General features: G+C 29.5%; 1 non-coding gene across 1 annotated transcript; it reads right to left on the reverse strand.

The window, feature by feature from the left end:
• Window positions 1-4,017: 4,017 nt before the first annotated feature.
• Window positions 4,018-4,089, reverse strand: TRNAT-UGU (transfer RNA threonine (anticodon UGU)). Its single transcript has one exon. It is a non-coding gene; the product is annotated as a tRNA-Thr (tRNA).
• Window positions 4,090-6,970: the final 2,881 nt, after the last annotated feature.

Consider the following 6,970-nt stretch of genomic DNA (forward strand, 5'->3'; position numbering starts at 1 on the left):
TTCATTTTCCTCTAGGTCTCCGAGTGCCATCACATGATATTACCAAGATAAACTTGCACATCAACTTGGCAGACATTAAATACCTGAGTATGTGTCATAATCAAAACAAGGTATGACCCATAGGGTTAACACAATGAAGTATCCACTCACAGTTCTAGAATCCAATTTCTTTTCGTTTGGATTATAGATTCTAACCTTTGTTGGACAACCCCAAACATGAAAGTGCCTTAAACTCGGTTTCCTCTTTGTCCACAATTCAAAAGGAGTTTTCTGAACTACCTTACTAGGAACCCGATCAAGCACATAAATAGTTGTTTTAAGGGCATCCATCTAGAATGAAATGAGTACTAAGGAATTACTTAACATACTCCTAACTATTTCCATAAGAGTACGATTCTGCCTTTTAGCCTCACCATTCTACTGAGCATACTAGGCATTGTGTACTGAGCACAAATACCATGCTTTTCTAGGAATTTAGAAAATGGCCTTGGATATTGTTTTATTCCATCATTCCGACGATACTACTCACCACCTTTATCCGATCTAATGATTTTCACCTTCCTATCTAGTTGTCGCTCCACTTCAGCAATATATGCCTTTAAAGTACCTAGTGCTTGAGACCTTTTATGCAACAAATAGATATAACCATAACGGGAAAAATCATCAATAAAGGTGATAAAATATTTTTCTCCACCTAAAGATGGTGAGTCAAAAGGTTCATATACATCAATATGAACAATTTCCAGAAGATTTCCACTTCTTGTGGCTCTTTTCTTTGTATGTTTAGTTTGCTTTCCTTTAATGCAATCAACTCATACATCGAAATCAGTAAAATCAAGGTTTGTAAGAACCCCATCCTTTACTAATCTATCCATTCTCTCCCAGGATATATGACCCAGTCTCTTATGCCACAAGAAAGAGGAATTTTCATTAATTCTACTTCATTTAGTTCCAACATTATGACGCAGGGTGAGGAGTGTTTCAATAAATTTTTCATTAATATTAAATTTATATAGCCCCTCATATAATACTAGAACCAACACACAAGTCACCTTTCATTTGACGAAAACCTTTATGTTCAAAGTACAGACCATAACCATCATCGTCTAATCTGGACATGAAAATTAAGTTCTTAGAAATATTTGGAACATAAAAAGTATCATACAGGTCTAGACAATGACCGGACTCTAAATACAACCGAAAGGTTCCAACACCCATAATAGGTACTTGATTTCCATTCCCCAAGATTATAAAGCGTTCATTTTCCTTTACGCTCTGGATCGTAAGGTATCCCTGCATTGAATTGAAAATATGAACAGTAGAACCAAAGCAATCCACCATGTGTTAGAAGGAACTTGTGCTATGTTTGATTCGAAACATACATAAGTTAAAAGCTTACCTTTCTTTTCGAACCAAGCGTTACGCTTCAGGCAGTTTTTCTTTAAATGCCCATAGCCACGACAAAAATAATACTTTGGCCCATTATATTCCTTCTTGAGAGCCTCATTGCCAAAAGAAGTACCTACTACCTCCAATGGATCTTTCTTTAAACCTTTCTTTGATTTCTTTCCTTTACTTCCAATTGCATGACCTACATTAATTGAATGTTGACCTTTTTGTTTAAGTCTTTCCTCTTCTTGAATCAACATGCTTGTCAATTCATTCACACTCCACTTTTCTTTAATTGAGTTATAATGAATCTAAAAAGGCAAATGTTGAGGAGGCAAAGAGTTCAAAATAAACTGAACAAGGAAACTTTCATGAACATGTTCATTCATCACTCTACTACCATCAAAATTCATTATGGTAAGTTCAGCCATCAACCTCCCTACAAGAGACTTATCTACTGATCGGAATCGATCTTCCACTGTCTTAAGGTATTCTTTTGCATTATCTAGTTAAGGAAGTGTTGATTTAATATTGTTTGCTATACACATCCGCATGAATATAATACTCAATTTGTTCGACCTTTCCCATGACCTATACAAAGCTCGCTGTTCCGTACTGCTTATATCAGTAATAGAAAGCGATTTATCTATACGCAGAGCTAAGTCAAGATCTAGGACACCAAGGTGAAACTAAATTTGTTCATTCTAGTTAGAGAAATTTGTTCCATTAAAGATCAAAACAAAAGAAGCTAGTGAATGTAATGATACTGGAACAGACACTGCAATAAAATAATCACACACAATATTAATGCTTTGAGTAAAACATTTCTATTAGTAAATTGTGTTCAATCTTTGGATCAACTTATGCAATATACTAACATTTACTTTTAATGGTGATTTTAATTCACCTAGGCATAATTGATAACCTTTCTAAAGTTCGATTGGTGTGCCACCTTTGGGCATCCATCCCAATCTCACTACCATTCTTTCAATTATCCTAACTAATTCAATGATTATTTGAAAGTTGGTGCACCTTTGGGTCAACCATAATATTCAAATAATCATTCTGTTATAATTTTTTGCAAGATTATATTTCAATTCAATGTTTACAGCTTTTTTTTTTTTTTTAACAAGATCACTTTGGTGATAACATGCTAACCATAATAGAAACATTGATTTATTCCTTACTCAGCAAAAATTTATCCATAATTTACAGCAGATAATCAATTCCCCAATATAAGAATTTTACTAGCTTACTTTCATATAAAATTCACTAGCTTATGCGTGCATAACATGTGAATGTTCCATAATTAATCAAGTAATAAAATAATTTGCATGCGTATCATTCAGCAACCCTACTTTAATATCACCGTACAAGGGAAAATCGTTGACAATTTCAGGCTGCTTCAAACAAACTGTTAACGGTATTCTGAAGTTCAGAAAATTTGCTCTCAGCATCTCAATTTGTCGACGGTTTCTGAGAGTCCAACAAAACCGTCGATGGTTTTTTTCGATCAGCAACCTCATAGTTAAAAACATAATTTTCAGATCAACAACCCCCCCCCCCCCCCCAAAAAATAAATCCATCAAATATCACATATATTTTCAAGAATCATTTACCATAAGAATTTTCAGTTCGATTCCGTAAAATATCATGAACATAAACTTTCATACGAACCAATGACAAGATCGTAAGGAGTTAAAAGAAACGATCTTTATCATGAAAAGAAGATCATGATAATTTCAACCATAGCTCTGATACCACATGTAAGAAATTTTATATGTTGTAGGGATCTTTAACTATCATATTCTTCACATATATATGACAACTCTAATGCTGAAAATAAAAGAAAAACCATAACATACACATAACAAGATCATTCATGGTGTATACAAACCAAGAAGAACGCAGTTAGAATCGTTTCTCTCGCTTCACCCCGATCTCTTTTTCTATGCTTCACCAGATTTATGAGATTATGGCTGATGATTAGAGAACTAAGGTAGAGAGAGGACAATTCTACCTATTTCTTTTCTTAGTTTACTCTCTCAAGCATGCATGAAAATCTTAAGCATGCGGGAAAAATAAACTCTCTACAGCTACTCCCCATAATAGCAGCAAAAAAATAGGTAACGCTTCAACTTCCTGGCTATTCATCTCACTCATACATTTTCAAAGCAAGTCATTCTATCCAACCCTTATCACATGGGACCCAAGTCATTCACGTGGGACATATCTTTTGTTGGATATAATGATTCTAGCTGCATTCTTCTCTGTTTGTGTACACCATGAATGATCCTGGTATGTGCATGTTATGATTTTTCTTTTATTTACAACATTAAAGTTGTCATATACATATATATGAAGGACACGATAGTTAAAGATCTCTACAGCCTATAAAATTTCTTGCAATTTTGTCATCACTATAAATGGGATGTACAAAATTATTTCTCAAAAAATCCCCCTTAACATGATGTAATATTTTAGATCATTAGTCTAAATATTATTATACTGAAGAAAACTATCCAAAATAAAAACTCAATTACTGTACTAAATTAGAAACTGCTGGCCACGGGCGGGCACAAACCAAGACCGTTAGACAGAAAAAATGAACTTGTGGAAAACAAAACGTGCCCCCATGCAGGATCGAACTACAGACCTTCAGTTTACAAGACTGACGCTCTACCACTGAGCTATAGGGGCTATTTGCTCTGCGTGGTTACTTTAATATTTATAAATATATCACAGAGATGAATTTTAACAACAAAGACCGTTGGGAACAGACTGAACCAGAAAATGATTTTCTTTTGTATACTCTAACCCCATATTTAATGGTAAAATAAAATAGATAAAAAAAGTTAAATGTAATGAAAATAATACAAAATTATATTAAATAAAAATTAATTTTATTTTATTTCAATTTTGTATGCCAAATAAATTATAAAATGGGCAAAAGACACTAATTTTTCCTATTTTAAAAAGTTTATGGAATTGTTTTGAGGTTTTCTTAAAAGCAATTATTTTAATTAAAGTCTATTTGGAATTTTAAAAATATAAAAAGAAATAAAAATTAATTATATAGGAATTTGCTTTTTCATGTTTGATTATTAAGAAAGTAAAAAGGAAAATTTTATATATATATATATATATATATATATATATGTATGTATAATCAATGAAAAAAATTGGTTTTACACATGAACAACATTTGATTTTTCAAATTTATGATCATATTAAAATAAATTTTTTATTTTTTATACTATTTGATGTAGAGATGTATTTCCTTCTTACTTTCCATTTGTTTCTTTTTCTTAAACAAAATTCTTAATCTAAACGAGCTCTTAATGTTTTAAAATTTTCACATTCTCTAAGGTTTTGTCAAAGAAATATACCTTACTTTATATTTAATAAAAAATAAATTTTCATTTTTAATACTATTTGATGTAAAGAGAAAATACAATTAAGAATGCATTTTATTCTTATTTTTCTTTTTTCTTTCTTAAACAAAATCTTTTAACAAAACGAGCCCTCAAGGTTTTGAAATTTTCACATTCTTTAGGCTCTATTTGGAACAAAAAAAATGTTTGGGAAAAGAAATGAAAATATCAGGAAATTCATATTTTTATGTTTGGTTATTAAGGAAAGTGACAAAAAAAAAAAAAAAACCAAATTTATGAACAAAATTTTGATTTTACACATTATTAATATTTAATTTTTTAAAAATTTTTAGTCACATTAAAATAAACTTCCATATTTGTTAGTATTTAATAAATAAAGAAAATATTAGGGAAAATGAGTTTTCTTCTTATTTTCCTTTCCTTTCTTTTTTCCTAACAAAATCCTTAATGCAAACGGACTCTTACCCAATGCTCTAGACCTTGGATTTGGATAAAATGTAATATAAAATTATATTAAAATTTGTTCAAATCCATTCAAACCCAAATTCAAGATCTTAAATTCATACTCTCAAAGGCAACATTAAGGTTTTGAGAAAAACACGAACCTCTCTTTATACTTAGAGTCTGTTTGGAATTTGAAAAATATAAAAGAAATGAAAATTAAATGTATAGAAATTCACCTTTTATGTTTGATTATTAAGAAAGTAAAAAAATATATATATATGTATATATATATATATATATATATATATATATATATATAATAATAAATTTCTTAATCTAAACCGGCTACGTTCTAAAATTTTCCCATTCTCTAAGGTTTTATAAAAGACATGTACTTTCTTTTATATTTAGTAAAAAGTAAAATTTAATTCTTAATACTATTTGATGTAAAGAGAAAATACAATTAAAAATGCATTTTCTTCCTTTTTTTTCTTTTTTTTTCTTAAACAAAATATTTAATCAAAACGAGCACTCAAGGTTTTAAAATTTTCATGTTCTTTAGGCTCTGTTTGAAAATGAGAAAATGCTAGAAAAAGAAAAGGAAAATATCGAGAAATTCATATTTTTATGTTTGGTTATCAAAGAAAGTGAGAAAGAAAATAATATATATATCAAATCTATGAACAAATATTTAATTCACATTATTAATATTTAATTTTTTCTAATTTTAGTCACATTAAAATTAACTTTCATTTTTGTTAGTATTTAATAAATAAGGAAAATACAAGGGAAAATGAGTTTTCTTTTTATTTTCCTTTCATTTCCTTTTCCCAAATAAAATCCTTGATCCGAACGGACTCTTACCCTATATTTGGGTAGACCTTGAATTTGGATTTATATTGAATTTGGATAAGATGTAATATAAAATTATATTAAAATTTGTTCAAATCAACACAAATCCAAATCCAATGTATGAAATTCATACTCCCAAACGCAACATTAAGGTTTTGTTGTAAACATGAATCTCCTTTTATGCTTAGCAAAAAAACAAACGAAGAAAGAGGGTAAAAGTATCATAAAAATAAATCAGAAGAAGTATGTGAAATTTATAAAAACTCGATGAAACATATTTTTTTGCCAAGTTTCAAAGAAAGTTCATGAAATTTTTGAAACTTCAAGTAAGTTTAGGATTTTTTTTTATTTTTTTTTTTGGGTCACGTTTTAGGAGAGACAATTGTAGAATTATGACCTACATAAAATGGAAGGCCAATGGACATTTTGGATTAATGGATTAAGGTAACTTTTTGCTTTAAATATGCTGTGAGAGTTAATGGGGAAGAGGAAGGGTTTTTTCCTATTAATGCCTACTTTTATGGGGAGTGGGATATTGTCCTCTTGCCACCAATCTTTCTTTCATCAATTTACCCATATGATTTGGTGAAAAATAGAGATAGAAAGAAGGTTAGGCAAGAGAAACAATTCCTACAAGTCTTCTTCAAAGACTAGTTTACATCATGGCTGATTCATGTGTGTTTGTTTATGTATTCTTTAGTTTTTAGCATAAAGAAAATATATGTGAAGATCATGATAATTGAACATGTAACAACCTGCTGTATATTTTATATATATATATATATATATATATATATATAAAACATATCACCATTCTATTTAAAATACTACTAGAACATATATATTTTAATAATATATATATATATATTTTAATAATATATATATAACAT

This window comes from Malania oleifera, chromosome 11, assembly GCF_029873635.1.
Source record: "Malania oleifera isolate guangnan ecotype guangnan chromosome 11, ASM2987363v1, whole genome shotgun sequence".
NCBI lineage: Eukaryota > Viridiplantae > Streptophyta > Magnoliopsida > Santalales > Ximeniaceae > Malania > Malania oleifera.